Source organism: Gouania willdenowi, chromosome 4, assembly GCF_900634775.1.
Source record: "Gouania willdenowi chromosome 4, fGouWil2.1, whole genome shotgun sequence".
Taxonomy (NCBI): domain Eukaryota; kingdom Metazoa; phylum Chordata; class Actinopteri; order Blenniiformes; family Gobiesocidae; genus Gouania; species Gouania willdenowi.
The window spans coordinates 17651698-17672012 of NC_041047.1; the positions used below are offsets into that span (position 1 = coordinate 17651698).

Below are 20315 nucleotides of genomic sequence, written 5' to 3' on the forward strand. Positions count from 1 at the left end.
TAGTGCATTTTTAAAACAAGACAACTCAAATATCTTGAAAGTTATTATGTAAACGAACATTGCAGTGCCGTTTCTGAAAAAGCTAGTAGTATCTGCTTGTACAGTAATGAACAAATTAGCTCTTGTTCTTCACCTAATTAGCAGAAAAACACAATTACATAACAAAAGCAGTGTGAGCTATAGTTTCTCTGTTATTACGTGTGAGAACCAGAGCACGTATATAGACATTGGCAACAGCCTACATCTTAGTGGTGAATCATATCATGGGTTTCATACATGGATTCAGGCTTTACAGCTTCTCACATATATGAAAAGTGTAAATATTTCATACCAAAGGGACTTCATTGAAGATACAGGAAGTAATTGTAATGTTTGTGACAAGACACATAAAAATGCACTCCAGTGCAAAACGTCCAGCCAGCGAAAATGTGCGTTACATAAGCGTCAATGCACATCAGATGTGACCTCGGTAGAGAAATCTTCAACAGCAGCAGATCATCACCGCCCTCCTACTTCCTCAGTCATTTGCATAATTGCCCTGTCTTAGAGTGTTTGTTATTGCATACAATCTTTCCTAGTACACACTCATTGATACAATTGAGTGACAACAGATTGCATGCAAAGTCTGCTTAAAAGGATTCACAACAGCTCACGGATGCTAATGTGGAGAGCTCGACCATCTGGACATTCAGGTCGATGTCAAAATGGTTTTAGTCAAATCTGCGAAAAAAGTTACACTGTTGGTTGATGGCAGGCTACAGTAACTGTCTAAGAACCATAAGTTAGAAAGCATCAGGGTTATCATAATTATAATCACAAAACGTCATGTGACGAAATTGTGAATGAAAAAAAAAATGTTGCTGTTGTCATCGTAATTGAGATGTAATTGAGTTCAGATAATTGACTTTGTAATTGTAATTGGCAAGAACATTTTATACAATCTGTCATTTACATTTGAGTTAAATGCAAAACTGGGGAACAATGTTATAGTTCTATGGCTTATACATAGGTCTATATAGTAAATCATTATTAAAATATGTTTCATATTCAAGTTTACCCATTAGTCCACCTGGCTCTGCACATTTAAAGAGTACGACGGCCCACTTTGGTCTGTTATGGAACTGGGATCTAGTCCTTCTGCCACACACATAGCTCTAATGTGTTCCTCATTGCCATTAAATGGGAAAATAAAATTCACGAATCCATTGGTTAAAAGCTCTCTCTGTATCTGGTTTCAATGTCATCGCCACTTTTCCGTCAAACAGACCCTTATCTATGCTCCTATTACTTCTAACCCTTCTTTTCTACCAGCCTTAAATGAGTCGGGTTTCAAAACTTGGCAAACAAAGGGGATTGTGTTTTTCATTGATCTGTTTGTTAATGGCTCATTTATGTCATTTGAAGATTTCGCAAAAAAAAAGTGATATTCCCAGATCTCACTTTTTCAGATATTTACAGGCCCGTAGCTTTGCATCAAAGCATTTCCACACTTATCCAAACAAACCACATGCTTGCCCCCTTGAAAACTGTTTGCAGCTACTATCTATTTCCAGAGAACAGATTTCCAAAATATATAATGCGTTGCATCACATACAGTAGATCCTACTTCTTTGGCTGAGGTGCAGACTTCTTGGGAACAAGACCTAAACATGAAAATATCTGATGATACCTGGGAGTTAAGTATCGGACTCATACATTCAACATCCATCTGCATACGACACTGTTTGATACAGTTTAAGGTTTTTCACCGTTCCTATTTCACTAAGGCCAATATATTATTTGAAAGCAAAGCTTGTTTCTATATATATATATATATAGACAAAAGCTATGCTTTGATATTCTCTGGCATGTGTTGCTTTTGTGAATACTTAGACTTCTGTCAGCCTATTTTTAGATTGCACAAGAGTCTATTTGTGTGGTCTGCCCCTCCCTCTACCATCAATTGCCTGTATTGACAGGCATATACGGAGGGGCCTAATTATTGACAAGATGAGCAGAATCACATCTCTGTGTGCACAATAGACCACCAATGCTCTCAGACAGACACATTATTTCAGTCTAAAATGTTATTATCTTCTTTGTAAGGTTACTAACTTAATAAGAGTTATTGCTTTTTATTGAATTCTGAGCAGGAAAGGTCAGTAGAAAAGCCCTAGCAAACAAAAATGAACACGCCTAATCCCAAACACAGTGAAACTAAAATTGGTTGTTTATAAAATGAAAGTGGTATTTAATCTATTCATTCATCATCCACATTTTCCACTTATAATTAGAGGACTGCACAGAAATTGGGAAACTATCACTGCAAGTCCATTTTAAAACATTACCAGCTTTTGGATCGTGGAAAGAACTGAAAACTTGAACCTTTGAGATCGCACGATGTAAGAACCCATTATGAAGACATATTGCATATATCAGTGGCTTCCTAACTGGGGGGCGTGACGTCATGACAGGGGAGGGACAAACGTTTGTGTACGAGCAGGATTACGTCAATAGTACTAAACAGATTTTGACAAGGGTTAGATAGACCTTAAGCAATGGAAGATTACATTAAATGTTGGAAGGGATCTGGGTCCATATACTGATTCTGGATCATTTTGAGAAATGGAAATATCCCTATCTCTCATCATTGCTAAATTCCAAAAATTCATTTTTGTTCGTAATTTACCAATCTTAATGAAATTTGACTCAGTTTTGTCAGATTGGTTCCTCACAGAGATTCATATGTATTGAATCTGGATTGCTCATTTCAGATTTTATGAAAAAATGGGGGTGCCAATATATTTGGAATAACTATACTATTATTATTAAAGATTACTGAATGATCATGGTACCATTATCAGTATCACTGATCCAGTATCTGGCAAAGAGAATACTTGTCGGTTGGTGGATGTTCGCCCTCTCTGAGTGCTCTTCTTTATCAATAAAACACTGCAGAATATTAAGAAATAAGCATTCATAGAAATCAACTATGTCTTTTCACCCTCTGTAGGACACTGTGTGCACTAAAGAGGAACTTTTATATTACTTTAGGTTTGATCTACTGAACCACCTCTGAGCTTTAACATTTTGTCCATTGGTGGGTAATAAGAGTTGCACATGCAAAGTAGAGTCATTTTTAAATTCATTGCAACTTTAAAACCAAACCTAAAACCTATATTTTTCCCCATAATTTAATTGATTCTGGCCTGACGCGCAGAAGCTCATTGGAGCGGTGCGTCCGGACTCCTGAGCGACATTTTTGGATCTCCGAGCACAACATCCTCTGCACCTCAGCCACTGGACTCCACACGAGTCGCCACAGGTGCATGTCCAGCTTATTCTCTCTCACACACACACTTTACTTTACATTTTCTTATTCAGTGGCTGTTAATATTGACTATAATTTATTTTCTTATACTAGAAAGGTTAAGGGTAGCCTTTTTTTTTTCCATATCCGCCGTGTTTTGTGTCAATATTTACTGCAGCTGATCTCTGTGTGCGTGTGTGCACCTGCTTGTCAGTCGTACTATTTTCCTGTGCTAAAACAATCACCGTAAACAGTTCCAGAGTTGATGAATTGCATTGCGTCCACTGCATTAATTTATTTGCATTTCCTCCTCCCATTTTTTTGCTCCCTTTGTGAGATTTGCCTACTTTACATATTCATTAGAGGAAAACGCGCTCATTAGACTGAGCTTGCATTCTGACACGCAGCAGCCGCGCACTCCTGATTCCTTGGGGTTTGTACCCTTTATTAGCGCGTGGAGTGACGTTTGCACACGTTTTGATACCTCTAAACCTTTAATGAATCTGCCCAGTATAAAAATGTGAGGTGTTATAAATGAAGTGGGCACAGTTGACACTTTTGGTGTCAGTATAATTATCAGACACAGACTTAATGGTTTTCTGCCAAATGAGTTGATTAAAAATTAAAATCTCAATTTCACCCCATGTATCATTCTGTGCTGTGGTGTTAATGAAGTGATTCACACCCTAAATGACTTTAAGACGTTAACACCGGATAAAGATACATTGAATTGTTACATATTGGACATTTTATTTGATATGATATTACTTGGATTGGAGTAGTTGCAAATTGTAGCATGAGGATGATTATCTGCATCCTCAGAGTCATCACATGACTTTTTCACCACTTGTTGCAGAGCAACAGGTCACATACTCCCAACAGTGTTTTACCAATAGTCGTATAAACTCTTTACAGTATCTTTAAAGATACTGCAGTAAGGGTTTAATTTATACCAACAGTAATGTGACAGACAAGCTGCTTACTTTAGAGTGGACTGAGTTTTGATAAGTGACACCCTGCAATCTTTATCAAATTGTGTCTCATTTCAAAAAGAGATATCAGAGGAAGTGATTTAAATGTGTTTGTTTTGCTCTGTATTCACTGAAATGGTGTGATAGTTACTATTGCAGATGTTGAAAAGGAGTCGGACGGATCGTATTTGCAGAGAGCAGAGCAAAAATGATGACAAAAAGCTAATAGAGCAAATAAATTACGTCAAATCATGGAAAGAAACTGATTTCAGTTTTAGTTCCCACACCAACAAACACAGCCCTGCCCCTCTGTTGTACCTAGGCCTAAAGCATATGGATGTTTTTGTTAAATGTACCATATAGTAAAACAAAAAAGATTGCTATTCTTGATATTCACAGTGGACACACTAGGCTGGTGCAGAAATGGTTGTTTATATGCAGGTAGTAGGGGCATTGCCTCCTTTCTATGCCATAAGGCTCACTAACATTTATTAGATGAAAACACAGAAATGACTATAGTGTGGCACTCTGAAAGTAGCAAACTGTTTGTCAACATTATGGCTTCAATCTCTGCTATTAGCCCAGGCTTTCCTTCAAAATAAATATTCAACAAATTGGTATTTTCTCAATCATTATCTAATTTAGTTTAATGATAAGGGAAGAAAAGATTCACATATGGTGGAAAAACTTCAATTAAATTGGTTGTGATTGAAATGATTAAGAATAATAGAATAGAATAGAATAGAATAGAATAGAATAGAATAGAATAGAATAGAGTTTATTGTCATATGTACACGTTAAAAAGAACATAGTACAATGGAATTATTGGGCATGTCCCAGAATCAGATTGAAAAAAAATTACAAACAACAACAAATCAGTTAAGACAGTACAAGTAAAGGTGCAAAACAAGGAAAGAACAAAAGTATACTCAACAAAAAAATAAATATAACCTGAGTATAAATAAATAAAATAATAAATAGTTTTATTTTGCTAATGTTAAAGTGTTTCTATTTCGATGAGACCAAAAAGAAGGACAATGAGGACTCGACAAAGCCAGGATAAGTAACCTACTGAAAAATAATACCAAAGCAATGAAAAGAGTTGGAGAGAAAAGAGATGGGAGTCACATTTGTAAAAAAAAATACAACAAATTATGTATAATTTTATACAGCTCAGTTAAAGTCACATAATCTGCTTTAATAAATATATTGAATCCCATAACAGTATATTTTTCTCTCAGTATTTAACAGTTTTCTAGAACAGCAGCTGTTTTCGGGCAGATAAACCCTCAATGATAACATCTTTAAACATTAGTACATAATAGATTTTTTATTTACTTGATCTTACTAACATTAGCTCAGCTATGTAGGAGAGATGTACACATTTGGTTTCAGTGTTATTTAGCTACACCTAAGCATATGGATGAGGGTGGAGGGTCAGTGGGTGTAACCAAAGCCATCTGGACTCTGTTATATTTATGTGTGGACATGAATGTTTCCTTTTTAAATAATCATCATCATGGCCTGTTTACTTCTGTATGTGACGTCACTTACATTAGCATGAAAGCAAGAAGCTCCCTGAGACGCACCCAGAGGACATAAACTGAGGTAACATTGGATCTCATTATCCATAAGACTTTATACTATGTGCACAAAAATGAATGAAAAGACTGCAGGTAACACATATACTGTAGTTTTATCAGGTGGCCAACTTCCCATGTTTGAACTCCAACTATGTTGGTACATAAATTGAGTTCATATGAGCTGTGAAGGTTTATCCAGTGAGGATCAGAACAATCAGAACAAACCACATGAAATATGTCGAGTCAAAGATCACCACAAAATGCTCTTATACCATCCAAGTAATGATGCTAATGAAACTAAGTGTGTGAAAATGGTGATGTTCAGTCCCATAAGTACAATGACGTATTTATATAGTTTGTCAAACTCAGACAAATCCTCCCACCTCTCTGCAGCATTAGGATCTGAGAAGGTTTTTTGACAATGCAGACCTCTGAAGTTTAAAATGACCTGTTTCCTGTTGCAGTTTATTTCAACAAAAGATCTTTGTAGAGAAAACAGAAAATTGAGTGTGCTTTTCTATATTTTCTTTCTTAGTTGTTGTTTTAAATGTATATATATATATATATAACCCCAAACTGCTCCCCAGGCATCGCAAAAATGGCTGCCACTGCTCCTCAGGGATGGGTTAAATGCAGAGAACAAATTCCATGTATGTAACAACATTACATGGCCAATTAAAGGCGAAAGCCCCGATTTAATCTAATTTAAATCTAATATATATATAAAGGGAATTTTCATAAAAGACTGATGGTAATGGAGGGACTAAATGGTGCTTCTTCATATATTGTACATTGCAAATACTTTTTTAGAGATAATGTATTATAGATTATGGATATTTCAACATGTTTGCACAAGCTTTATGGACACATCAAAGGAAAGCTCACATGTGCTCAACGTCAGCCGTTTTCCAAGCAGCTAGTTTCTTGCAAACCTCATCAATCTCACAATCCTGACCGTATAATGTTCTCGCTCACTCACCCTGCACTTCTGTGACATGTTGGACAGTCACGACGTCTGAATCTTGAATGTTAAGATGGCATGTCCACAAAGAAGGTAGCCTGTTTAAAAATGCACTGTATGCTGACTTCATTACCACACTTCTATGTGCACGTCAAAGGATTCATAATTTATGTTTCTCAAATATTCTCTCAGATGAGTAGAGGCATAAACAGACATTCCATTCATCTCCAATACAAACACACACACACACTTGTATGGGAGCTGAGGCAAACTCGAGCGTTCATAAGTATTTATATGTATCAGTGAAGGCAAATGTAGCAGGACTCATGTTCATGTCACATGCACACAGATCACCGGCTTTCAGGCTTTTTATGTTCCAGTTCATAAATAGTCTTTTACTCCTAGTTGCTACTCTGCAGCAGTCGGTGTCCAATCTGCAGACTGCCTCCTGTTTACTCACTAAAATATGCTGTAAAGACAGAGGCTTCATTGGTTAAGTTGGGGGTTCTCAACCTTGGGGTCACGAGACACCGAGAGGATGCGTTCAAGAAACTAGGAACATTTTCTGAACAATGTGAGCCCATTTTTGTTTATTTTTAACCTTTTTCTGCAACTACACCAAACTTTCCATATTTTAACCTATTTAATAATATTAATAATATTTTAATTTTCTTGCCATATTTTTGCTCCTTTCAATGCGTTTTTGCTACATTACTCCCATTTCTGCCACTTCTCCATCAAATTACAATGCCTTCTCTGCACATTTCCACTTTCAAGACATTTTCAGCACTTATAAACCCTTTCCACCACTTTTCCACCTAATGTGACACACGTTGACCAATTATTGTCACTTTTAACCTTTTTTCACCATATTTCATGATTATTTTTTGTCAATTTAACCATATTCACAATTTGTCATGCCCATTATTTGCCAGTTTAAACTAATTGTTCCAATATTGACACTTTGACCCTTTTTCTTTTTAACCACTTCTTCTGTCTGTTTTTGCTCTCTCTACTTCGCAGCTTTTAACCCTTTTCTATGGTTTTTAAAATCTTATTTCATTAACATTTTTTTGTCACTTAGCCCATGTTATTTCTGTTTAAAACAAGGATTTCCATCTTTAAGATGACTATATTCTTTGGCCCAAATAATATTAAACGTCCTGGATAACGGTGCATTATTCAGATAAATAAATAAGTGTGGTTATCACAGATACACATTACAATGGACCATCATTTTGCTGAATTTATGGATGGGCCCCAAATGCTCTCCCCTTTATTCCCCCTTATACAGTAAATAGCCCTGTCTCCACTTGACTGTTCTTCAATGTTCATGTCCGTGTTCAACCACCTTCAAAATTAATAAAGGTTTCAGAGACCAGGGACCCCCACTGTACCTAGTGGGGGTCCCTGGTCCCTGAAACCTTTGTTTTGGGTTCGCAGACTGAAAAGGTTCAGAACCAATGGGTTAAGTCGCCACACTCGATCATCAAACCCAATGAAGCTACTCCCTGACCTACATTCTGCTGGATTCTCTCTTCCTGCTAACTCACACACCATAGCATCATTTTTATTGATGAACACAATGTAGATCAAGGGTTGTGTGTAGTGCTTTGAAAACGCTACCAGCTGATTGTTAGACTGTTTAGAATGCAAATGCTGCTTCTGCTGTATTTTGCTGCCTGGTGGTCGATAAAAGCAGGGTTGCTTTCACCAGCCCGCTGAGCAGTGCACTGAGTGGCTTCAAACAATGTTGACCCATCATTTCCTCTGTCTTTTTATCTGAGCACGCCATTGTTGGTCAAGGTCATTTACTGCAGCAGTTGAGTCTATTCTTGTTTTTTTTTTTTTTATTAAACATCTTCAAACTAATGCCAAAGCTGAACATTATATCAATGACTGTGTATTGTATATAAGTATTGTCTGCTGATCTCTGTTACTGAATGTCATCAAGGCCATTTCTTGTAGAAATCAGCTTCAGATGCACAGCATGCGGTTTTGTCTGGTTACAAACGGGATTTGCTCAACCACAAGGAGTTATCGGAATATATAAATATTGGAGTGATACGCTAGATTAGAATAGATGCAGGGTCCTGAAAGGAATGGAAACATATTCCATATTGGCTCTAACAGCAAAATGAAAGACTGAGAAACCAGGGAATTGATTTTAGAGCCTATGGCATCACATCCATATGTGAATAATACATCAAGTTTGTAACTCAAGGCCACAACATTGAATATTATTACGACTTTTAGTTAGAATTACACCCTGCAGGCCACAGTGGTTTTTTTCTTCTTTTCTTCACACCATCAACTTTTTACCTTGTGATGTACCAGTGTATTAAACCTCTGTGACATCACGTATGACAAGTAGAGGACTTGCTGGAGAGTGAAGATAAAGTATGTTTTATTGAAAGCACTCATTATAAACTGCTTTTTTTTCTATTTTATTTGATTTTAAATAGCCCAGCATGAATGTTTATCTTTATATATAACTTTAGTTCATGTATGAATGTGTGTCTGGATTGCATGATGCATCAGAGATCAGATAAATGTAACATGCCCTTCTCATCAGTGACAACAAATATTGATTTAGTTTTAGTCAGTCTTCTGAATAAAATGCCATGTTTTAGTCAAAATTTAGTCTAGTTATAGTCAACTAAATGACATTAATATTTTATTGGACTAAATCAGTTACAAATATAGTTCACTAAAATATAAAGCACAAGAGTTTATGCATTTATCAACCTGGTATGGGATGATATTAAGGCTCATAAATGCACACAGACAGATTTGATGTGTTCGATGCACCACATGATAACATAAGGTCTGCTTTAATTTAATTTAATTTAATTTTGTCACATGGGAAGAAATTAAATTTGTCATAGTCTAGCTATTCTCACTGGAAAAAAATGTAGTCGATGAAAACTAAAATAAAATGAACACTGCGTCTCATATAAATCCATGTTCCCCGTCTTCATCCTCAGTGACAGCTCATTATGAAAAAAAAAAAAAACATCACATGAGCAGTCATTTTGCTCCGATCAGATCCCTCCCATGCATCTCGTCCTTGTGTTCTCATTTGCGGCCGTGCTCCAATGAATGGAAACATGACACCTTTAGTACAAAGGGATGGAAATGAGATGAGAGACAGACCAGTGTGTGTAATCTGAAGTCAGTCAATTGTTTCGGGCACTGATGACATTCAGTTCAACCTTAACCCCACAACTCATTACAGTGTAAAGCAATTTATACATAAAAAAGTCGTAAATAATATATTAAGTAAAAAGTAGGTATATATCTGCCTGACTGACACCACACTCAAGCACATTCACATTATTATTATGTTATACAATCATCGTACCCTCACATACCCTCAGAGTTTACAAATCATCAGTAGAATGGATTACACACTGTGTTTTAAATGCAACGTGACCTTGCTGTAAATTGGTATAGAATGATTTATTGCTAACTTGTGCACATCTAAAGATGGAGAACATTTTTGAAGGAAACTTATTTTTGTTTAGGGATATGCACAGGACAATTTACATTAACAGGACGTTTAGCAAAAATAAATTTGTTAATACAAATTGGTACAACCAGCTGCTGCAGAGACTGTACAGCATTTGTTTTTACAGAACAGCATTTTTTTTTTATTTACATCACTCTTTCACGCCCTGTTGTACAGCCTCTGATGCCATCTGGCACATGCTTTGTAACTCCAATGTTTGCACTGAAGATTAAAATGACTGGCTTTAAAAGCGTAACAAGCTTTTGAGAGAGAGAAAAAAGTGAATGTAATGGAGAATCCAGTAGAGCTATTTAGGATAATAGAGAAGAATGACGAGAATTGAAATTTTATGAATAGCGAGAAATACTGACACTGGTAGAGGATTTTTATGTTTTGAGCACGACTTAAATCAGGGGTCACCAACATGTAGTCCCTGGGCACCAGGTAGCCCGCATGGACCATGTGAGGGGCCCTCAGGAGCTCTAAAACCTGATTTACTTTCCAGGTTTCAAACTCACAAAGATAAATACATATGACAGATGTAGTCAGTACTTAATAGAGTTAAATACTGCTGCACATAATTAAGTTCTAGTATTAAATTAACCATCTTTAAAATGTTTACTTTCACTGAAACATTGTGATGAAGGTTTTTGAAGTGCTGCAGATTTGGTGTCTGGTCAATGGTCACATATAAAACATTTTCATAAAATATATACATTTTTTCACATTTCATAAATGTTACATATTACACGATTAGTCAAAAGTTGTTTGTTAGTAGCTAGGAACATGATGGTTTTCCTTTGGACTATACTGTACCTACGAAGTAGCTCACAGTTTCAGAAAGGTTGGTGACCCCTGACTTAGAACAAATGGACATATGCATTTGTACCAACATGAACTAGTTTCATATTCAGTCTGTAGAAATAATCAACTAAAGTTCAGCCACAAAGAATTTGAATGCATCATTGCGTTAAATGTGTAACTTCAATCAGTTGGCTGTATTGGTTACAAGTTTTGTTTTTGTTGGCCAAAGAAGAAATGGTGTTACCACCGTTATCTTATAGTGCCACCTGTCAGCTCGTCCCTGCACAAATGTCACAAACAGAACGTAAGCTCAGATGCGTACAATTATTTTCATTTTACGTGGAAAAAACCTTTGACAAATATTCAGGATGAGGTTCAAGGACAAACACAAGCAAAACACTGAATCTGGTGTAGCTGACACAACAATCTCACCTCAAGGTCTTTCAGTGGTTGCATGTATTCAATCATGTCACATGAGCTTGCTCAGCTTTGAAGTCAACCTTGACCAAACACCTGCACTAAGAACTCATCTTCCAAGAAGCACCAGCTGCACTGTGGGATGCATCCTGGCAAGCCCCAGTTATGATGGTGGATGTAATAAACTACAACATCTCCTGGGTCACAGCATGTTAGATCTGTCATTGTCAACGTGTCCGCTTGCTCTCGAGGGAAGACCTGATTGTAACATAGTGCTGGCAAACACTCAATGTAAGAGAAAGTGAACTCAAAGATCACCATGAACACATCTTTGACATACCCAACGTATGTTGAATGAGCTTAAAGTGGACACAAAGCTTCTCCCACAACTCTTTTGAATATTTAGATCTATAAAGTAAAGAAATGCTAAAAGTATTCCTCCAACCTCATATCTCTATTCTCTACACAATCACACCATAGACATATCCTCCATGGAAAAGTGCAGGGCTATACTGAATATGACTGGGAGATGCTGAAGTCCAATAAAAGGGGTCAGCAACCTCAACCACTCATGACACACTGAAATATTTGGACACCGGTAGAGGTTCTCTTTGTCAAGAATGTAAAAATATATAAAGCACAAATGAGACGGCTCTACTCACAGATCAGACCAGTCCATGGACAGAGGGTGAGAGACGCTTCATTGAACGCTGGCTGCTCTGTTTTGACAAAGCCCGATCATTCCAACTTTGCATGTGTGGATGAGACACACCCTGGCCTGTGGTGTGCAGGTGTTGCTGCTGTCCTCATGTATGCTTTCTGCCTGCATTTACCTCAAAAAACCGTGCTCAAAAGCACTGCAGCCAGCCATTTATCCATTTTTATTGGCCAAATGTAACCAGTCCATGATTTTCAGAAACTTTTTGATCAAGTTTTTCTATCAGGCTCTTTGTTAATTTGTTAAATACATAAACTACCCCTTGATAATGAAACATTGACCTGTTCTCTAATGCACACCACTTTTAAATTAGAATAAATTTATCTTGAATTTTGTTCTCCCAAATCTTCTTAAATTTACTGACAACATTAATGACCACAAGAGTATGAACCCTATTAGTTGTGGTGATGATATGACCTTTCCTGCACCATCAGGTCAAACGTTCAGTTTCAGAGTTAGTGGATATTGAACACTTTTTATCCAAATCTTCTCTAATATGGGAAAGTTCTCATGAGAATATTGTCCCCCCCAATTTCACATATCAACTCAAAGTATCAACTAAGTGGGGATGTAAGGTCACACATGGGCCACACTGAGACGTCGGACACGTTTTACACAGCTAAAACCACGTGGGGTCAAATTGACCACCAATGTGTGTTATATGTGTTCAGCACATTGAAAAAATATCATCATGATAATTTTATGCTTCATCAATTGTAACCCTCTAATAAGGAAAAGTCATGAAATTTGACGCAAAAAGAAAAAAAGTAAACCACTATTTTTTGAATGATAAACATTGACTGGGGTCAAATTGACCCCAAGGATAATAGGAGGGTTACATTTGTATTTATAAAAACAAATTATATTTACATTAACCTGATTTATCCAAATCCAGATAATGGATGGATGGATGGTGTGAAATCATTGTGACACTGTTAACTGTAACTGTGCCGTAACCGTGTAGCTGTTGTGTTGCTCGTCTGATCCGTTGTTTACGTGGAACTAAAAATGTCATTGGTTCCTGTGTGAATCTGGTGGGAATGTCCACTTTTCCTCCGAGACCTTCCAACATCCTAGCCAGTGATGCAGAGCATGTCACATCATTGTGTTGCCCACTTTGGCCCCTTTTGCAGCTGTGTCATATCATGTGGCGCCAGGAGAATCCAGCGCTGACCTCTCACACCCCAACAGCTGGCTGCTCTCTGTGCAACAAATGACTCTGAGGATTTAAACATTAAGTGGGCGTGTGTTAATCCCAGCAACATCTGGTATCTCATCAGTCATGAGGAAACAGACTTTAAAATACCACATTTGATAATATAACACATTATTTTATTATTGATTGCTTTAAATGTCATCTTTGGAATATTAGTTCTTAAAATGTTTAAGTGGTTGATCAAATAACGCTTGACTCTTTCCTTCAGCATTTTAAAGCATAAGGACATTAAACCATATCAGCATTGGCCTTCTCATTGTGACCTATCAAGCTCTAAAGTGCTTCTAGAGATAGAGTGATTTACATTGCGAGCGTAATCCCTGACAAGTTGATAAAATAAAGACGATGGAGGGAAAAAAGAGGAAAACACCACCCCATATCTCTGTAGGTTCATCCTTTCCTTAACCAACTTGTTTCAACATGGACAACTTTGAGGGCGAATAGGAAAAAGTAAACACAGGTCACAATGAACAAAACAATGACAAAGACTAAAATACAGCCAAACCAAATGTATGCAGGGCAGGCTTAGGGTTTCTCTTTTTACTTTACATTTGCACTGTGAGCAAACCAGGGCACGGTCCACTTTCAAATGAAAGGAGACAAGTTTTCAATTGGACCAGAGTGTTTTAGTCACTCAGATTTATTGCTGTGCATTGATATTTTATGAATAAAACACTTTACTTGAAGTTTTATTCATAAAGGCTGACATTACACTGTCATTTTTGTAACATGACACATGTCATTAGGTGTTGTTACCTTGACCATAACCCTTCATTACCCTAACCCTTCATCACCCTGACCCCAAACTTAACCCTCACCCTACCTAGCCTTAACCCTAACCCTAACCTTAACCTTAACCTTAACCTTAACCCCACCCAGCATTAGACCTAACCCTACCTAACCTTAACCTTAACCTTAACCTTAACCTTAACCTTAACCCTAACCCTACCTAACCTTAACCTTAACCTTAACCTTAACCCCACCTAGCCTTAGACCTAACCCTACCTAACCTTAACCCTAACCCTAACCCTAACTAACCTTAACCTTAACCTTAACCTTAACCTTAACCTTAACCTTAACCTTAACCTTAACCCTACCTAACCTTAGCCCTAACCCTAACTAACCTTAACCTTAACCTTAACCCTAACCTTAACCTTAACCCTAACCCTAACCCTAAACCTAATCCTACCTAACCCTGCCTAACCCAACTAGATCCCTCTACCTAACCCAAAAATGCCAACATAGCTCTAAAGGTGTCATAATTTAGCAAACAACACTTAATGACAGCCTTCATGACACCTTATTCATGATAATGACAACATAATCTCAGTCTTATTTGTAAAACTTCAACTAAAGTGTTACTGAAATGTTTTTTTAAATGTGAAAAAAATATTAAATCTGTTTCAGAATTACAGCTACAGCCTTGCTTTAAGATTGGAAGGTTTTTTAGGCTTTGCAAAGAGCAGTGTTGTATAATCAGCAGAATGTCCATGGAAACTTTGTGTTTCAAGCAGACCTGTCAGTCAGTTACTGATGAGCCGAGTGCTATTTAAACTTCACATATGAGGTATTGGTTTAACAAACCCCAGTGCAGGAGGATTCTGTATGAATTTTTTGCTGTGTTTTGTCTTTATTGTGTGCGTGAGTTTGGAGTTCATTGCAATATTTGTTTTTTCCAGGCATCAGTACTTCCCAGGGAGGCCAAAGACTCAAATCTCTCTACATTTTTGCCTCAGTTGGCCATGCTTGGTCCACCTACAAAGGAAGGCAAAACAGGTGATTTTAAAACACATGCTCCAAAACACAACAACCTATCAACCTGTACCTTTATGTATACGAAGCCAGTGGCTGTACTTTGAGCTCCTCCAAAATACCCAAGCACATTATGCTTGTCATGCAGCGTCAGGCCTGCCACTCCCTGCACAATCCAAGAGAACAATAACATGCAGTAAATGACTTGGAGTTCAACACAGTGTAACATCTAAATCTTTTTTTAGCAAGCAACCCAATGTAAATGTTTAGAATCTTTCTCTCTTTCTCTGTTTTTTCTTCTTTTTTTTTTGGCCTCACTCTCGATGTCATTGTTTTCTGCCTTCGAGCTTTTACTAAAGCAGAAGGAAGAGATTCTCCAAACACAGCATTTACTTTTACTGTTTTGCAGTGAAAGTGCCATTGATTGGTTTTGTATTATTTCTTTTCTGAGTCCAGAGTGTTGATGTGCTTGTGTCTTTGGGGATTATAAACATGACAGAATTTCACAGCAGGGGGGAGGTGAGCCTCTCAAAAGCAAACTTCTTTCCGACTTAAGAAGCGAGAAAAATCAGAGAGAATTCAGGCCATTTTGTCTTTGTTTTTAAAATATTTATGCTTGGTTGTGGAACTCTAATACATCCTGTCTTTGTCAGTACTGTATGGAGAAAATCCCATTGGTGCCAGAGCCCATATTGGGTGCAAACACCTACTTCTATAACCCGGGCAAGCTCAGTGTATTGCCTCCAAGGGAGATCACAGCTTTTCTTTCTTCATTTTCAGCAAAGTGACTATGCATATAAGCAACAAAAAATTCTATATACAGATATAAAAATGTTTTTTTTGGCATTAACAAGGCATCAGTTCACATTTATTTCACTAGATTTCATTGAATCACTTAAAGGTGCAGTAAATTGATGGAAAAAATATATTTTTCATTTGAATTAGATGATATACGCAAACCTTAGACATTCCAACATTGCATTAGCATTCATCTTAATAGGGCCTTGTGCTGGAAATGCAGACTGAAGCTATGCAATGTTTAATTTTAAAGGGGACATATCATGCTAAATCCACTTTTTAGCCCTTAAATGCATTTTGTTGTATATTTAGATTGTTTAGAAGTACAGAAAAGTTCAAATTAGTCTCTTCAGGTGCTCCGTAGATATCTTTATATTCTGTTTTGGTCATATTTTTCAATCTGTTTCAATTTTTCGATTCTCTATTACGTTTTTTGAACAATAACGTCAGTATTTGCAGCGGAACTGCCAAATTAGGACATCGACTCCAGGCCCAACACTTCGAGCAATCCGCCATTTTTATTTCTCGCTTTTATTTTGTAGTCCACGCTCAAGGATGCTGAAGTTACGAGAGGATAAGTCAAAATGTTCGGTTGTTGGATGTAGTAACCCACACGCTTCATTACACCATCTCCCAGCATCAGAACCTTTTCAAAGTGCCTGGTTGAGTTTTATTTTTCACGGAAATGTACCCACATCTGTGGGTAAGGTCATTTTTGTGTGCGCGAAGCACTTCTAGGATGACTGCTTCGCCAGTATAAAGAAGGATTTGCTGAAAGACTTTGTCTGATTGAGGGTTCAATTCCTTCTATCTTTGGAGACGACAAACAGAGCACTTCGGTAAGCTGTAAATAACGCTAAAAAGTGTGATGATAAGACGTCCCTGTCATTGTTTTGTTAGCATTAGCAGTTGCACCGTCTTCAGACTTCATATGTTAGCGCTGTGTGCTCGTTTTAGATCCTTGATGATATGGCCTACGTGATTTAATTTAAGTCTAAAGTTTTCATTTGTCATTTCATTTTGCCGTTTTGTCTCTGAAAAGACTGTATTAAAATGCATTTCGTGACTTTAGCTTGGCGCTAGCGTTAGCTCAGTGCTTGTGTTAGCTCAGTGCTTGTGTTAGCTCACTTGTTAGGGTTCTGCAGGTTCATCATCATCATTTTCATCTCGCTCCACCAGGTCCGACTCTGGCTGGAACATGTAAAGCTGGATGGACAAGTCTTCTGTTGTTGACATTTTGTAAATAACGTATGAATAAACATTTTCTGCGCCGCTAAATAATCGCATCTCTTCTATCAAACTACAAAAATGGCCGAACAGGGTGGAGTTGAACTGAGTGTCACCTCTGCAACCTGGAGAGGGGGCGGGGTATTAAGTGTCTCATTTGCATTTAAAGAGACAGCACCAAAACAAGTTGCTCTCAGAAGCACATCAGAAAAGGGGTAGAAAAGGGGTGGAGCTATAATAATGAGGAATTCAGACCCAAGCATTGCAGTTCCGCTTTATATAGACCACAACTGTATGATTTATATGTAAAAAGGAAGGATTTAAAAGCATGATATGTCTCCTTTAATGTAATCAGGTATGTGTATTTGTAGTTGCCAATAACTTTACTGGAGGCTCTAAGTGTGTGATTAAGAGAGAAGACAATATTTATTGTAATAACTGTTTTTTAAGGCCACTCACTGTCACTTCCCCTCTTTGTTATTAAACTCCATTTCAGTTGAATCACCCCTTTTAGCAATGTTTTATAATTCTTACATTTTTTTTAAGATTCTTTATGGTGAAAATGGTTTAACACTTTTGGTAAAATGTCTGAAATCTCAATTTTTTTGCTGTCATTGTGGCGTTGCATTAGCTCCAGCAGTGCTTAGTTGTGAGTTTTGCTTTTTGTGATTTTTTTTTTTTTTATAAGAGCTGCTGTACCTTGATGGTCCCACTCCCTGTGGTCTGTGCTTAGTCGCTTCGTCATGCTCCCTCCTGATAAAAGCAGCAAACATCCATCGATCCATTTCAATGCCCACTTATCCTGTGCATGGTCATGACGGCAGGCAGTACGTCAAAACATACAGGGAGCTAAATTCAACCTTGGTAGGCTGGCAGTCCATGAAATAACATTCACATCACAGGGCTACTTAAGGTCATGGTTCTACATTTTAACCACGTGAATTCATGACTTGTTTGTTATTGATTATACTTTCAGTGACTTGTCAGTTTAATAAAATCAGCAGATACATTTCATCAACTATCAAAGATAATTAGTGTTTACAGCTGATTGTTATGCTAATATCTACATATGTTTGACTCGTGAAGTAACGACAAATTATAAAAAGACGACGTGAGTCAATAATCTCTGAACTAATAATGACATTGTGAGTTCAAACTGTACTAACAACATTAAAGCAGCCTCAGGTTTTACATCACGTGAGCAACCATACTGGGAAACCCCAGGTCCTGTCATCCATGCTGTTCTAACCTTGACACACTCGAACCTACCTAAGCATTAGTGCACACATTAGTTCAGTAGGGGTGCTCCTTAAGTTAATTACTGATCATGCAGTGTTAGTTCCCCTTTCTAGTTCAAATAAGATAGAATTCACTATGTTCAATCAAACAAGAAGGATAAAGCATCATCTACTGTACGTTTATCAAGGGCAAAGCACTTTTATATACACATTTTTATTTATTTATTAAATTCTTCATTTATGAAAGGTTCAAGAGCATTTTACACATTAACAGTTGTGTTTACACACATTAGAAAAGAACCATTGTAAAATAAAACATCTCTTACATGACTTACTAAAAAATAAAGACAACTTATATCTCAGTATACCCTTTAACCTTCTTTTTTTCATATTTGAGTCTTTTACTTTAATAGCTATTTACAACCATAACATTAATTTATATCCAAAATACCTTGTGTCCAATTTGACCACAGCTGGGTACTCCCATTTATAATCGGAGGGTGAATGTTATTTTTTCCATGATATAAATGTAATTAACTATGTTCTCCCACTTTTCAATTGTGGGGGAGTGTGGATGCAGCCAGTGTCTGGTTATGGCCTTTTTACCTGCTGATATTAGAATATTAAATAGATACTTGTGAGTGCCCTGTGTAGAAGTCTACCTTTCCAAAGAATAATAATATGTACACATCTTTGCAATGCCAAACATAAAACAAACCAAAAACATCAAAAAGCACTCAATAGCTAAATAACTTTACACAACACATATTATAAGCCAATAACATTCAGGGCTGCAATTTGTGAATGCTAGTTTATTATTTATGTTTAGGTGACCTTGCGTGCCGTTTTCTAAAGGATGTGTCAGCACCGTGAGTGTTACAGTGTTGAGGACGGAGGCGGATATGGCTCCCAAGACCTGGTCCAACAAATTATTTGTTTGGTTTTTCACCTTGCCACGGGGGCTTCCTGTCATCACTGTGTTGTCATCAAGCCCCGAGGGCCCATACTGGACAACAGATTGTGGATTAAACAGCATTCATCACTTTCCTCCAGTGAGAGGAAAGGACAACACATATAATCAGGAAGCCGATAAAACACAGTGGCTTGTTGAGATTTTATAGTGTATACGTTTTATGTGTTTTTTGCCTTAAAGTTCACTGTTCATATTGAAAGAGGTAAAAAGACAGACTTCACTGGTTGCTTATTGGATACTGTAAACGATTCAAAAAAGGAAACCACTAACCACTTTGAGCAACAATGAGAGATAATTGGAAACCTCAAACAGACACTGAAGTATTTATCACCAGATGTTAGGGAGCTAAAAGAGCAGTGGGTGAGAGAAAAAGATGCTCACGTTTCCCAACAAAACCTAAGTAGTCTGATTACTAAATGCCAAGAAAAAGAAATCTCAAGTCTTAGGGTTTAACGGGAAATGGCTGGGAGTAAGGTCTCAAGCTGGAAAACAAATCAGACACATGCATAAAACTCAACTGCATAAAAAAAGAAAAAAACAACAACAACAACTGGCTCATCCTAGTCTTGCGCAGGTAAACAATTTTGTCTCTGGTGTCCTTAGGCAGCTCTTTGGTCTTACCCATGGTGGAGGTTTTAGTCTAACTGTTTGAAGGTGTGGACAGGTGTCTTTTAAACAGATAACAAGTTCAAACAGGTGCCATTAATACAGGTAACAAGTGGAGGATAGAAGAGCTTATTAAAGAAGAAGTAACAGGTCTTTGACAGCTGCAGAATTCTTGCTTGTTTGTAGGTGCCAAATACTTATTTTTTGCAATAATTTACAAATTACTGGATTTTTTCCACATTCTGTCTCTC

At 37.2% G+C, this 20315-nt stretch overlaps 1 protein-coding gene across 3 annotated transcripts in view; it reads right to left on the bottom strand.

The window, feature by feature from the left end:
• The window catches only part of pex5la (peroxisomal biogenesis factor 5-like a), a 114616-nt gene extending 102367 nt beyond the window's left edge, over positions 1-12249 (bottom strand). For all 3 annotated transcript variants that reach the window (XM_028444960.1, XM_028444962.1, XM_028444959.1), the window contains exon 1: positions 12199-12249. The gene's annotated coding sequence lies outside the window, so the exon portion shown is untranslated. The remainder of the gene's footprint in view (positions 1-12198) is intronic.
• Positions 12250-20315: the final 8066 nt, after the last annotated feature.